Genomic DNA, 16740 nt, shown 5'->3' with positions numbered 1-16740 from the left:
AAAGAAAGGCAATGCCAAAGAATGCTCAAACTACCGCACAATTGCACTCATCTCACATGCTAGTAAGGTAATGCTCAAAATTCTCCAAGCCAGGCTTCAGCAATTCATGAACCATGAAATTCCAGATGTTCAAGCTGGTTTTAGAAAAGGCAGAGGAACCAGAGATCAAATTGCCAACATCCGATGGATCATAGAAAAAGCAAGAGAGTTCCAGAAAAACATCTATTTCTGCTTTATTGACTATGCCAAAGCCTTTGACTATGTGGATCACAATAAACTGTGGAAAATTCTGAAAGAGATGGGAATACCAGACCACCTGACCTGCCTCTTGAGAAACCTGTATGCAGGTCAGGAAGCAACAGTTAGAACTGCACATGGAACAGACTGGTTCCAAATCAGGAAGGAGTACATCAAGGCTGTATATTGTCACCCTGATTATTTAACTTATATGCAGAGTACATCATGAGGAATGCTGGACTGGAGGAAGCACAAGCTGGAATCAAGATTGCTGGGAGAAATATCAATAACCTCAGATATGCAAATGACACCACCCTTATGGGAGAAAGTGAAGAAGAACTAAAAAGCCTCTTGATGAAAGTGAAAGAGGAGAGTGAAAAAGTTGGCTTAAAGCACAACATTCAGAAAACTAAGATCAAGGCATCCAGTCCCATCACTTCATGCGAAATAGATGCAGAAACAGTGGCTGACTTTATTTTGGGGGGCTCCCAAATCACTGCAGATGGTAATTGTAGCCATGAAATTAAAAGATGCTTATTCCTTGTAAGGAAAGTCATGACCAACATAGACAGCATATTAAAAAGCAGAGACATTACTTTGCCAACAAAGGTCCATCTAGTCAAGGGTATGATTTTTCCAGGAGCCATGTATAGATGTGAGAGTTGGATCATAAAGAAAGCTGAGTGCCGGAAAATTGATGCTTTTGAACTGTGGTGTTGGAGAAGACTCTTGAGAGTCCCTTGGACTGCAAGGGATGGACTGCAGTCCATCCTAAAGGAGATCAGTCCTGAGTGTTCATTGGAAGAACTGATGCTGAAGCTGAAACTCCAATACTTTGGCCACCTCATTCGAAGAGCTGACTTATTAGAAAAGACCCTGATGCTGGGGAAGATTGAGGGCAGGAGGAGAAGGGGACGACAGAGGATGAGATGGTTGGATGGCATCACCGACTCAATGGACACGAGTTTGGGTCAACTCTGGGAGTTGGTGATGGACAGGGAGGCCTGGAGTGCTGCGGTCTATGGGGTCGCAAAGAGTCGGACACGACTGAGCAACTGAACTGAGCTGATGGCAGTCCCATCACTTCATGGCAAATCAATGGGGAAACAGTGGAAGCAGTGACACACTGTTTGTCTTGGGCTCCAAAGTCACCGCAGATGGTGATGCAGCCGTGAAAGTAAAAGACGCTCGCTCCTTGGAAGGAAAGCTATGACCAACCTAGACAGCATGTTAAAAAACAGAGACATTATTTTGCCAACAAAGGTCCGTATAGTCAAAGCTATGGTTTTTCCAGTGGTTATGTATGGATGTGAGTTGGACCATAAAGAAGGCTGAGCCACTGAAGAATTCATGCTTTCGGATTGTGGTGCTGGAGAAGACCCTTGAGAGTCCACTGGAGAGTGAGGAGATCAAACCAATCAATCCTAAAGGAAATCAACACTGAATATTCATTAGAAAGACTGATGCTGAAGCTGAAGCTCCAAATCTTTGGCCACCTGATGCAAAGAGCCAACTTTCAATCTGAAAAAGACCATGATTGAAAGATTGAAAGGCAAAAGGGGAAGATTGAAGAGGCAAAAGGAGAAGCTGGTGGCAGAGGATGAGAAGATTAGAGAGCATCACTGACTCAGTGGACATAAAACTGAGAAAACTCTTGAAACTCCAACACTTTGGCCACCTGATGCAAAGAGCTGACTCATTGGAAAAGATCCTGATGCTGGGAAAGATTGAGGGCAGGAGAGACGGGGACAACAGATGATGAGATGGCTGGATGGCATCACCGACTCAATGGACATGAGTTTGGGTAAACTCCGGGAGTTGGTGATGGACAGGGAGGCCAGGCGTGCTGAGGTTCACGGGGTCGCAAAGAGTCAGACAAGACTTTGCGACTGAACAAGAGCAAAGAGACTGCCTTGATGATCCAATGGATTAAGAATTCACCCTGCATTGCAGGGGGTGTGGGTTTGATCCCTGGCCAGGGAACTAGGTGCCACATGCCACAGCTGAAGATCCTGTATGTGCCAATGAAGATCAAAGATCCCAAGTGCTGCAGCAAGACCCAGTACAGTCCAATAAATACTTTCAATATATATACATGTGCTTATATATACATACATACATTTACATGCAGGAGTTGAGATTTAACAAAATTAATGGTATTTACTGCTTTATCAAGGGCATTTTTTTTTTTTAATGTTTTAAGTCATTTATTTACTTTCGGCTGCACTGGGTCTTTGTTGCTGGGCAGGCTTTCTCTACTTGCAGAGAGCAGGGCCACTCTCTAGCTGCGGTGCAGAGACTTATTGCGGCGTCTTCTCCTGTGCAGCACAGGCTCGAGGTGCCCTGGCTTCAGGAGCAGCACGTGGCTCTGCAGCTGTGACTCGCTGGCTCCAGAGCACGGGCTCAGCAGATGCGGCGTGCAGGCTTATTTGCTTCTCAGCCTGTGGACTCTTCCCAGACCAGGGATCCAATCCACGTCCTCCGGATTGGCAGGAGAACTCTTATCCACTATGCCACCAGGGGTGTCCAAGGACATTCTCAAGTGAGACTGGCATTACTGACTGCAAACTTGTGGCAGTGAAGGACACGATGTATAGTGCCTTGACTAGAGCTGAGAGGCCAGCAGTTACCCACCGGTGCTTCTGTATCCTCAGCGCAAATGTCAACCCAGCGAGAAGGGCAAACAACATCTTAGTATGTTATGAAAGCAGCCCTGACCTCATGGATTCCCCAGAAAGGGTCTCAGGGACTCTCAGGCATACATAGACCATACTTTGACAATAGCTGCTTTAAAGGAATAAGTAATGTTTTATTTCTTTAACCAAATAGTAGGTATGCAGGGCTTACTTTTGTAATTCTTCTTTCTAGTTTGTATATATGTGTGTGTTTCTTTATATATACTTTATAACAAAAAAAAAAAAGAACATGGTTCAACAATGTGGGTAGAGTACTTCAACATAATAAGTGCTTGCTATGACAAGCTCAAAGCATCCAAATCAAAAAGGAAGAAATTAAAGTGTCCCAATGACACGATACTATATATAGACAATCATAAAAACACTACCCAAACCTATTAGAACTCATCACTAGATACAGTAAAGTTACAGGATAGAAAATTAATACATAGAAATCTGCTGCATTTCCATACACTACCAATGAATTATCAGAAAGAGAAATTAAATAACCCCATTTACGATTTCATTAACGATGCATAGGAATAAATCTAACTAAGGAGGTAAAAGACCTGTACTCAGAAAACTGTGAGACACTGATTAAAGAAATTGAACATGGCACAAACAAATGGGAAGAGATACTGTTCTCATGGATTGGAAAAATTAATATTGCTATTAAAATGACCGTATTACCCAAGGCAATCTACAGATGTAATGTAACCCTTATAAAAATGCCAATGGCATTTTCACAGAACTAGAACAAATAATTCTAAAGTTTGTATGGAAATACAGAAGACCCTGACTAGCCAAAACCATCTTGAGAAAGAAGACCAAAGCCAGAGGTACGCTCTCTGGTGTCACACTTTATACAAAGCTACAGTGATCAAAACAGTATGGTGTTGACAATAAAGCTGACACATAGGTCAACGGAACAGAAGAGAGAGATCCACGATGTATACGTACTGGTCAAGTAGTCCATGACCAAAGAGGTGGGAATCTACAACAGAGAAAAGGCAGCCTTTTCAATAAACGGTGTTAGGAAAACTAAGCAGTTACATGAAAGGAATCGAACTGGACACTTTCTCACACTATACACAAAAATAAACTCAGAATGGATTAAAGACTCAAGCGTAAGACCTGAAACCATAAAACTCCCAACATGTAACATAGGCAGTACATCTTTGACATACCTTAGCAATATTTTTTAATGTATCTCCTCAAGCAAGGGTAGCAAAGGCAAAAATAAATAAATAAGACTACATCAAGCTAAAAAGCTTGAGAACAGCAAATTATCAACAAGTGGAAGACTGCCTACTGGATGGGAGAAGGTATTTGCAAACAACAGACTTGATAAAGGGTTAATACCCCAAACATACAAAGAACTCTTATATAATTCAATAGAAAAAAAAGCAAACAATCCTATTTAAAAATAAGCAGAGGACCTAAATAGACATTTTTCCAAAGAAGACATATAGATGGCCAACTGGCACATGAAAAGATGATCAATATACTAATCATCAAAGAAATGCAAGCCAAACCTACAGTGAGATATCATCTCACACCTGTCAGAATGACTATTATCAAAAAGATAAGAAATAATAAGGGCTGGTGAGGATGTAGAAAAAAAGGGACGTCTCACTACTATTGGTGGCAATGGAAATTGACGCAGCTACCATGGTCTTCCCAGTGGCGCAGTTGGTAAAGAGTCTGCCTGCCATGCAGGAGACCTGGGTTCGATCTTCGGCTCAGGAAGATCCCCTGGAGAAGGAAATGGCAACCCAATCCAGTATTCTTGCCTGGAGAATCCCATGGACAGAGGAGTCTGGTGGGCTACAGTCCATGGAGTCACAAAGAGTCAGACACGACTGAGTGACTAACACTTTCACTTTCACTATGGAAAACAGTATGCAGATTGTTCAAAAAGTTAAAAATAGAACTACCATACGATCCAGCAATTCCACTCCTGGGTATTTATCCAAAGAAAACAGAAACACTAATTCCGAAAGAAAGATGAACCCCTATGTTTATCGCAACATTATTTACAATAGACAAGATATGGGAAGCAACCATTGATAGATGGATAGATAGACGGATAAAGAAGATATATATACACAATGGAATATTACTCAGTCATAAAAAGAATGAAATCTTGCCATTTGTGATAACACATATGGACCTAGAGAACATTGTGTTCTGTGAAATGTCAGACAGAGAAAGACAAACACTGTATGATTTCATTATATGTGGAATCTAAAAAGAAAACGAAGAAACAAACATAACAGAAGAGAAACAGAGTCATAGATACAGAGAATAAACAGGTGGTTGATGGATTAGGGGTGTTAAGGGGATGAGGAAAATAGATGAGAGAGATGAACAGACTTCCAGTAACCAAATAAATGAATCATGGTTGTAAAATGTTCAGTGTGGGCAATATAGTTGATAATAATGTAATATCTTTGTATGGTGACAGACTTATCATGGTGATCATTTTTTAATGTATAGAAATGTTGAATCGCTGTGTTGTGTACCAGGAACTAACATAATAAATCATTTGTACTTCACACAAATAAACTCATAGAAAAAGAGATCAGATGTGTGGTTACCAGAGGAGGGGTTGGAGGCAGAGGGAATTAAAAATGAAGGTAGTCAAAAGTGACAAACTTCCAGTTATAAGATAAACAAGTACTAAAGATATAATGTACAACATGGTAAATATAATTAACACCATTGTAGGTTAAATATGAAAGTAGTTAAGGGAGCAAATCCTGAGACCTCTCATCACAAGAATTATATATACATTTTTTTTCTTTCTCTGTTATTTAGTATCTATATGAGATGATGGATGCTCACTAAACCCATTGTGAAAATTATTTCATGATGTATGTAGGTCAAGTCATTATGCTGCACACCTTAAATTTACACAGTGCTGTATGTCAAATATATCTCAATAAAACTAGAAATAAGGAAGGAAGCTAAGTGATGAGAAAAAGAAAATGGCAAAAGTGCCAAGTAAATATCAGCAATACAACATCGTAATGCTAGCACAAAAAAGTGAAAATGTCTTGTAGTGACAGCAATCATGAGAACTAACACTCTTTGGACCAGACACACTGAAGTATTTTAACTACGGTACATCCATACGACAGAATACTAGGCAGCCTCAAAAACAATGATGCAGTATTTGGAGGGAGTTTAAATTAATACAGTCTTTCAGGAGAACGATTTGGCAAAGTGAATTCTTTCTGTGCTGAGCTATAAACAACGAGAGCTCCTTGGAGTCCACCCCTACCCTTGAGACATGTTTCTGTGGTTTCAGTAGCACAGGGCTTTTCAGCTTGCTGTTTAAATGATTAATGTGCCGGTTGTTCATTAACTTGTCACATGAGAATAAATCTGTGTGTGGCAGCAACAAGTGGCTCACAGTTTTCTTGGTTGCTTCTTCAGACTGACGTTTTTGGACGGGTTCTTCGTCATAACTCAAGTCAAAAATCTAAATTAAACGTGCTCTTACATATAATAACTGGCATTTGGTTTATTTTTTTTCTCAGTATAGTTTAATTTTAATACTTTTACATGATTTTATAAATGACAGCTGTTTTTATTTATAGTTTATTACAAATCCATTGAACACTCTGGAATGTATGGAATCAGAGAGCAAGATCAAGAAAAATGACTGAACGGTAAAAATTAGGAGTAAGTGGAATTTTACTTTGTATGGCATTTGGTTTATATAAAGCAGACATATTCACAAAAGTTCACTTAGTAGGTTTATTGCATCACTGTTGGTAAAGGAAACAAGATGTCAATCAGGACTGTCTAAATATGATATATTCATATAATATAAATAATATGCAGTCAATTTTTTAAATGGGGATATATTTCCATATGTTCTTATAAAAAGACATCCAAGATATATGTGTCATGTGAAAAAAAGTGTACGGTTTTTTAGTACTCCAGTTTCTGCCACAGAACCAGATACATTAGAAAAAGGTGCTAAATATACTGGTCCATTTCAGAGTTGTAGGTTTCTCTCTCTCCCACTGCATCCATCCCTACTAAGTGGTTTTGTGACTGTCTCCCCAGTCGAGGAGAACCATAGTCAATGTTGAACATGCAGGGACCTGATTGAGGGCGATGTTGCAATCCTGTCCTCTGGACAGGATTATAGTAGAGGTCAAGCGGTTCTTCAATAAGCAGTGTACGGTTCAGTGAGTATAATACAACCTTTTCTCTGCTTAAAAAAATTGCATAAGTAGACAAGTTTTTTTTTTTTTTTAAGTAGACAAGTTTTATAGGGTCACTTCCTATCAAACAGAGCGAGTGAGTTTTAGAGAAAAACTTATAAAGTAACAAGACTGATAATGCATTCCAAATGTGCATTTAAAAGGCAACCCATTTTAAAACAAAAACAAAATTAGAATCTCCATGAACTGGAAATGAAAACGTGATAGCTGGGGAGTGAACCTACAGGACCAGTATCAGCCACCTGGAACCAGCTCCTTTGGAGTGTTTCCTAGATGTCCTAGATGACAGGCGGCTGCATGCTGTTGTGATTCGTGACTGGGCTCCATACATTAAAACTGCAGGTCTGTGGCTTCCCTGTCGGCTCAGTGGTGAAGAATCTGCCTCCAGTGCAAGAGACATGGGTTCGACCCCTGGTCCAGGAAGATCCCACGTGCCAAGGAGCAACTAAGCCTCGCTCCACAAGTACTGAGCCTGTACTCCAGAGCCCGGGGGCCGCAACTACTGAGCTCATGTGCCAGAACTACTGAAGCCCCAGAGCCCGAGAGCCCCTGCTCCGCAGTGAGAGAAGTCTGCACGCTACAACGAGAGAGTAGCCCCCGCTGGCCACAACCTAGAGAAAAAGCCCACGCGGCAACAGAGACCCAGCGCGACCCAATAAATAAATAAAAAAATATTTTAAAAAAATGCTCGCCTGGAGTGACTGCAAAGAGCAGAGAGGATTAGGCTAGCCAACCCCCCCAGGCTACTGTGGTGAATAAACCAAACCATACCCTCGGCTGGCAGAGGGCAGGATTGCAACATCGCCCTCAGTCAGGTCCCTGTGTGTTCAACACTGACTATGGTTCTCGACTAGGGAGACAGTCACAAAACCACTTAGTAGGGACGGATGCAGTGGGAGAGAGAGACACCTACAACTCTGAAGTGGACCAGCATATTTAGCACCTTTTTCTAATGTATCTGGTTCCGTGGCAGAAACTGGAGTACTAAAAACTGCCTTTCTCCAAATCCCTTGCAGCTAGCCATTCCTTTATCAATTAGATGCAAGCCTAAGAAATCTGAGTTGGGATAGCCTTAAACTGGGGGAGGAGGGATGTGACTATAGTAGAGGTCAAGTGGTTCTTCAATAAGCAGCTTCCTGTTTTCGGAATTTTGTTGAGGTTGTGACCTCCATTTTGCTGATGCTAGAGGCTCAGGGCTATTCCTTCAAGTTGTGCCTAAAGCAGTATTTTCAACAAGTTTGTACCAGCATCTAGGGAAGGACAAGTCTTTGTTGCTTAGGCTTGTTCTATTAATTTAACTTAGCTGACACCTGCCCACCAATTGCTACGAGCTTCACTAGTCGCTGTCAGCACCAAAAACACCCCACAAATTTCCAAAAGTCTACAGAAGGCACCATCCCTAGTGCAAAAACCAGCTCCAGAATGACACTGTAAGCCAACTGATGCTGAGGAATAGACACCCAATCTACAAAGACACTAACCAAGACACATGTGAGAAAAACACAAAAGACAAGCTAGCAAGCTAAAATTTCAAAGCTCGTGATGAAGAGCACCACCATGACAGAGAGTCAACAGACCGAATAAAGAGAAGAATTCACTCTACCTCAATGGAAATAAGAGACAAACTTGAAAAATGTTTTAAATAAGTCTGTTTAATATCCTCAAAGATGAGGAAAGGAAAGGGACATGATAAAGAAATGCAATAAGCACTCCTTGATTGAGATTCTTCTAAAAGCTTTAAAGGGCATCATTATGACAACTGGAGAAATTTAATGCAGACTGTGTATGAGATGATTTTTTTTAAAATTTGGGATTCTCTGGTGGTTCAGATGGTGAAGAATCCGCCTGCCATGCAGGAGACCCAGTTCGATCCCTGGGTCAGGAAGACCCCCTGGAGCAGGGAATAACTACCCACTCCAGGATCCTTGCCTGGAGAATCCCACGGACAGAGGAGCCTGGTGGGTCACAGTCCATGGGATCGCAAAAAGTTGGACAGGACTGAGCAACTAACACTTTCACTTTTTTTTTTCTATCGGTAATAAACCTCCACAGTTTGACAGTCGTATTGGTTACTTAGGCAAATACCTTTGTTGTTAGGAGATAGATACTGAAGCATTCAGGTATTTAGGAGTAAAAAGTCACAACTAACTCAAATGGCTAAGCAAAAATGTGTGTGTGTGTATGTGTGTGTGCGTGCGTGTGTGTGTACAGGGTGATAAAATCAGCATTTAGCTGAAACTAAATATCTCCATCAAAGACTGAAATGTTGAGATACAAAAAATAAGATGAAACTGAATTAGAATGCTTATATTATTTCATTATTAACAGTTTTTACTTGCCCATTTTTATAAGTGTGACAGTAATATGCTGAAACTATTCCTTAGCACCATCACTAAATTACTAAATAGATGCTCACTTTTAAATAAAGCAGTGAAGAAGCAATTTTTTTTTTATTTTTAAATTTTTACTTTGAAACAATTTCAAACTTAGAAATTTGGAAAATACAGAGTATTCCCACATATCTTTTTTTCTTCTTTCACCACTTTTGTTAGCAGAAGGAGAGTCTGGAGACCCTTCCTCCAGAAGGGAGGGCCTCAAGGATGAAAAGAATAATCTTACCTGTTGCAAGAAAGTTTATTAACAATAAGGAAAGAAAGCGTAGGTTACAAAGAGTTGGATGTGACTTGTTGTTGTTCAGTCGCCCAGTCGTGTCTGACTCTTTGTGACTCCATGGATTGCAGCACACCAGGCCTCCCTGGCCCTCACCGTCTCTTGGAGTTTGCCCAAGTTCGTGTCCATCGCATCGGTGATGCCGTCCTGCCATGTCATCACCCGATGCCCTCTTCTTCTGCCCTCAATCTTTCCCAGCATCAGGCACTTTTCCAATGAATCAGCTGGTTGCATCAGGTGATCAAAATATTGGACGCAAGTGAGTGTTGTTATGCCCGATGTCCGAATCCCCAAGCAGGAAGAGAGAAGGCCTCCAAGACAATGCAACTCGCAAAAAGAGAAGTTTATTGCTGACTCGAGTCAGGGCTCCTGCTGCATCCAACGCAGTTGTGCGGGGTCAGAGGGCCCCGAGCCCAAGCTGTTACACAAATTTATAGGGTGAGCACATGCCGTTGGTAGTTGGTTTAAGCGGATTGGTTACAAGTTTGCAAAGCAATTTCATTGGTCAAACACACTCAAAACTTTCCTGGGGGTTTCCACCCCCATTCCTAATTGGCAAACAGCGGTCAGTGTTAAGCAGATTGGTTGTATCCAGGTGGCCTGATAATCTTACCACCCAGAAGTAGGAAGGCCTACTCCTAATCTAAACTGCCTGCCACGGCATTACTTCTGCTTGCCTCACAGTGAGCTCACACAAAGAAAAAACAGAGAGAATACCTGAAGAGAGAGGTGGGCCACGCCAAGGGAGACAATGGCCCTGGAGAGCTGGGGTACAGTTTTTAAGGCAGGATTATTTGCATAATCCAGGGGGGCCATTAATGGACAGCCGTGATTGACAACTGCAGGTTATATAACAAGATACGCTACCTCACATGTTCTTCCCATAATTTGGTCTGTTATAATTAGATGTATGTATTTGTGGAATATTACGAGCAGTTAATGAGTCCAGCGGCCACAGAAGATCACTTTAGTGCAGGATACTGTGAGGTGCGGGCATGTGCTAGAGGTAGGGCAAGTCCTGCCAGGCTGGTGGGTGGGGGTTTTACAGCCCCCTGACTATTTTTGGAGTACTAGTGAGCATATTACTGGGCAGGGCTGGAAAATTGCTTAGTGGGATTAGGTGCGTATTCAACAGTTAGCTGAAGGGGCCGCCTCTGGTGGCTCTCAGATAACTTCCTGCTTATCACTTTTCTCCTATCCAAGCCATGTATCTTTTATGCAACTTCACCAATTCTGGACATTTTGCCAAAATTTGTTTTATCATTTGTTTCTTTGTCATTCGTTTTTATCATTCTCTATAGATAGAATTTTATATGGTTCATAATAAATAATAATTACATTCTCTCTCTACTAAGTCGCTTCAGTCATGTCTGACTCTGTGTGATCCCGTAGACAACAGCCTACTAGGCTCCTCTGTCCCTGGGATTCCTCCAGGTGAGAATACTGGAGTGGGCTGCCATTTCCTTCTCCCAATAATTACATTAATAAAATATAAACTGTATATTGTATATATCACATGCACATGTATATACAACACATTCTATTATTTAAATTTATTTTTATTTATCTATTTACTTATTTTGACTGCTCTGGGTCTTAGCTGCAGCACACAGGATCCTTGATCTTTGTGGTGACATGTGGACGCTTTAGCTGCAGCATGTAGGATCTAGTTCTTGGACCAGGGATTGAACCTTGGGCCCCTGCATTGGCAGTGTGGAGTCTTCACCACTGGATCACCAGGGAAGCCCCAATTATTTCTTTTTCTTGCGTCATTTGAAAGTAGGTAATAACATACATCATGCCACTTTATCTCTTTAACACAGCAGACTATGTTTCCGAAGAACAGGATGCTGGTAACCACAGTTCCCAACTATGGGAAATTTAACATTTACCATCTCTCTCTTAATTAACAAAGATAAAACAGTGACTTTAAGCTACCATCCATATCCCAATTTTGTCCCCAAAATGTCTGTTACAGCATTTTCTCCCCCTCGAGGACAGGACTCAGTCTGGGATCACAGATTGTATTTAGGTGCTTCTTTAGCCTCCTTTTTTCCTGGAACAGTTACTCAGTCTGTCTTTGTCTCTCATGACATTAATATTTAAAAATAAAATACTGGCCAGCTTCTTTTAAATATCCAAAATATTCCTCAACTGGGGCTTGTGTGCTTTCCCATATTGAGAATCAAATTATGTGCCCTCAGCCAGAACACTGCCTAAGTGATTCTGTGTCTTCCTTGGGGTGGGGACACGGATCTGGAGGCTCACAACTCCCTCTGCCTCTCATTAGTAATATTAATTTTGCCCACCCACTCAAGTGCTGTCTGTTTTTCCCACTGTGCAGTTATAGTTTTTCCTCTTGTAACTAACAAGCAAACTGTGGGAAAACACTTTAAACTATGTAAAACACCTTATTCCTCATGAAACTTCCTCCCTTAAAATTAGCACTCATTGATGACTCTTAACCAAACCAACTTTTATTCTGATGGTTGCAGAATCATTTTCTACTTCATCATTTCCCTTATATTTGTCAATCAGCAATTTCTCTTTTCCTGCATTAATTTATTCAGTCTGACATTCCAAGTTCATCTTTAACTTTTCCTGTCCCAGCCCTGGGATAGGACCTGGAATGAATCCAAGGACCCTGGTTCCTTTTAGTGTAAAAAGGTATTAAACGATCTGGGTCTCTTGTTGATTGTTATTGGGTACATGTTTATTTCCAGGCACCTTTGTCTATAATGCTGTGTCATTTCAGAGCAATATGCCTTACAGTGTTGACACTAAGTTATTCAGACATTCTTCCTTTCTAAAAGCACCTAATTAAGCAACATTCCTGCACTTAAAGATTTCGTTATTGGTGATAATGGAAGATTTTAAATGGTCATGGGACTTCCTTTGTGGTCCAGTGGTTAAGAACCTGCCTCAAAAACAGGTTCAGTCCCTGGTTCCGGAAGACCCCACATGTCTCAGAGCAACTAAGCCCATACACCTCAACTCGTGATCCCACAACTGCTGAGGCCTGAGTGCCGAGAGTCTGTGCTCTGCAACAGAAGAAGCCACCACGATGAAAGGCCCGCGGGCCACAACCTGAGAGTGGCCCCTGCTCGGTGCGACCAGAGAAAGGCCTCTCACGGCAGTGAAGACCCAGCAGAGCCAGACACAAGTAAACAGACAGGTGAGTGAATAAAAATTTACAAATAGAATGGTCACAAATGTTTTGCATTTATATCCATCGAGATGGGGTGTAACCACTCCTTGAAGCTGGGATAACCTGATAATTTGCCTTAGCACCTAAATATACTTGAGAGAGAGGGTGGGGAAGGAATAATGTTGTGTGAATTACAAGCAAGGCTTCCAGGGAGCTTGAAGCGTCCACTCTCACCCACTGGCTGTCCTGAGATGACCATGAAACACCACTAGGAGACAGAGGTTTAGCCAAGAGCACCAAACTCCCATCATGTGAGAAAAGGCAACTTGCATCATCCAGCCCTCGGTGAGCTGCCAGCTGCCCACGCTACCTGATCAACCCAACCTGACTATCAGAAGAATCACCCCAATGAAAGCAGGTGCACTGCTCGAAGAAAAAAGCTTCTGAATATTTTCAAAAGCAGACTACAAGTGTTCTCTCACATTTTTAAGCTGTGTATTCATGTATAATATACATATAGGAAAGTACAGATTACAAGTATTCAACTCTGTGTATTTTTACAAATTAAGCACACTTGAATGCAGAAACACAACTTTACTAGCACCCAGATTGACCCCTTCTAGTTACTACTCCATGCCTCAAAGGTAATCACAATTCTGACTACAAACAAAGATTAGTTTTGCTTGTATTCTACTTTTTAACCAAGAAAAAAATTCTAAATGAAAAAATCCATGTAAAACTTTATAGTCAGTCCTCAATGAATCTTGGGTTCTGCATTCATGGATTCAACCAGTGTTGGATCATATAGTATCATAATATGTATTTAGTGGGAAAAAAATCCTCGCATAAGTGGACTTGCACAGTTCAACAATACCCTTGTGCTGTTCAAAGGTCAACTGTATAGACTGAGAGGAAATGGTCTACAGCTATACACAATAACTCCTAATGCTGAAAGAAAAAGAGTCAAAACAGAAGACTACATTCTGTATGATTCTCTTTATTAAAGTAGAATACAGGCATTACTCTAGGAGATGGATTGAAAAAGATATTGCTGCAACTTAAATGGGACCTAATCAAACTCGAAAGCTTTTGCACAGCAAAGGAAACCATAAACAGAATGAAAAGATAACTCACAGAATGGGAGAAAATATTTGGAAATGATGTGACTGACAAGGGATTAGCCTCCAAAATTTATAAGCAGCTCATGTGGCTTAATATCAAAACAAACAACCCAATCAAAAAATGGGCAAAAGACCTAAATAGACATTTCTCCAAAGAAGATATACAGATGGCCAAGAGGCACATGAAAAGATGTTCAACATCACTAATTATTAGAGAAATGCAAATCAAAACTACAATGAGATATCACCTCACACCAGTCAAATGGCTATCATTAAAAAAATCCACAAACAAAAAATGCTGGGGAGGGTATAGAGAGAAGAGAAACCTCCTACAGCGTTGGTTGGAATGTATATTGGTATAGTCACTGTGGAGAACAGAACGGCGGTTCCTTAAAAAACTAAAAATACAGCTACATATGATTCTACAATCCCATTCTTGGGTACATATCCAGAGAAAAACATGGTGCAAAAAGATATATGCACCCCAATGTTCATTGCAACACTGTTTACAATAGCCAAGACATGGAAGCAACCTAAATGTCCATCAACAGAGGAATGGATAGAGAAGATGTGGAGCATATACACAATGGGATATTACTCAGCTGTTAAAAAATGAAATAAAGCCATTTGCAGCAATTCGATGGACTTAGATATTGTCATACTAAGTGAGGTAAGTCAGACAGAGAAAGAAATATCGTATGATATAGCTTATACGCAGAATGAAAAAAATGATACAAATGAACTTATTTACAAACAGACTCACAGACTTACAGAATGAACTTAAGGTTACCGGAGGGAAAGGTAGAGGGGGAAGGAAGGGATAGTTAGGAAGTTTGCGATTGACATGTACACACTGCTTTATTTAAAATGAATAACCAAGAAGAAAAAAGTTAATTAGAATTTTTCCTTGGTAATTTATTTTAAATAAAGCAGTGCCTGTAACCCCCTCATTGTTCAAGGCCAACTATATAATATTCTGAATTAGTTATCTATTGCTATGTAATACATTACTCCAAACTCGGGGGATTTAAAACAGCAAACATTTATCTATCAGAATAGTAAGAGAGAATTATTGTATCACCAATAAAATTCTGCAAATACAATCCTCTTAAAATCTTTATAGTTCTCCTGTGAATCTTATTGATGTTAACTACATCACATGAAAACCATATTCAGAAATATTATCGAGATAAACCCTTCTCTTCCTTGGGCTTCTTTGATCACTGAGAGTCCTATTGTTTAATGGAACCATTCTGAGGCAGTGCCTTAGCTCTTTCTTTAACGGAGGATCTATGTTTATATCCTTGGCTTTATTTTCAGACAATAGTTTCTTGAGCATGCCTTAGATATGGTCTTCCCTGGAAGCCGTGGGTTTTTTTTGGCGGCATTGGGTCTTCCTTGCGCCATGTGGGCTTTGCCCCGTTGCAGCGAGCAGGAGGCTGCTCTGGTTTCCACGTGCGGGCTTCTCACTGCGGCGGCTTCTCTTGTGGAGCACCGGCTATGGAGCGCAGGCTTCAGCAGCTGCAGCTCGTGGGCTGAGTAGTTGTGGTCCACTGGCTTAGTCGCTCCACAGCATGTGGACTCTTCCCGGACCAGGGATCAAACCCATGTCTCCTGCATTGGCAGGCGAATACTTATCCACTGCACCACCAAGGAAGTCCTGGAAGCCATTTTTTAAAATTCTAGCCTCACTGGTCCTTGGAGGGGCTAGGAAATTTCAAACCTAACAATCCCCAGCACTTTTTAAATTGGCATTCCTTTCTTTCGCTTATCTCTTTCTTTTCATACATTTTCTACCAAACGTGACAAGAAGAAACCTGAAGTCACCTTCAACATTCTGCTTGAAAATCTCAATGAGATCCCCAACTCATTAGGTATGTGTGCATACATGGTAAGTCGCTTCAGTCAAGTCTGACTCTTTGCGACCCCATGGACTGTAGCCCGCCAGGTTCTCTGTCCATGGGATTCTCCAGCAAGATTACTGGAGGGGGTTACCATGCCCTCCTCCAGGGGATCTTCCCAACCCAGGGATCCAACCTGCATCTTTCAACATCTCCTGCATTGGCAGGCAGGTTCTTTACCACTAGTGCCACCTGGGAAGCCCCTCGATTTCCTTACTTGCCTCACTTTTCTTTATCAGCAGCCTCCTCAGAGGACATGAGGCTTCTACTAATATGCTCTCAATATTCTTCAGTCTTTCACTAACACGCCTAGATTCCTTCCTGCTTCTACCCAAGACCCAGTTTCAAATCCATTCCCACATTTTTAGGGTTTTATTATGGCAGCACTTCATTTCTAGTATTTGAACAATCCTAGAAGCTAAAACCCACACTCAGGAGTCGACTATATATGTTCTGTTTATTTTGCTTAACAGCTTTGGATATCATCCAGTAACAGTAGATCTAGATTAATCCAGCGTCCCACTGTCTGATTGAATCGTATCTTTAAAATTTTAACTTACTAATATTTAAGATTTAAATGATTAATATTTTAATTGTTAATAGATTGGCCAATGGCTCTAAGCTGGGTCCATTTACATTCACAACAGTATATGATAGTGACTATTTCTCCAAATACTTGACCACTTGTGTTAGCAAGCTGTTTGACCTTTACTAACTTGCTAAACAAAAACTATTTCATTGTTATTC

The sequence above is a fragment of the Cervus canadensis genome, chromosome 25 (genome assembly GCF_019320065.1).
Source record: "Cervus canadensis isolate Bull #8, Minnesota chromosome 25, ASM1932006v1, whole genome shotgun sequence".
Lineage (NCBI taxonomy): Eukaryota > Metazoa > Chordata > Mammalia > Artiodactyla > Cervidae > Cervus > Cervus canadensis.
This window is presented reverse-complemented; position numbering follows the sequence as displayed.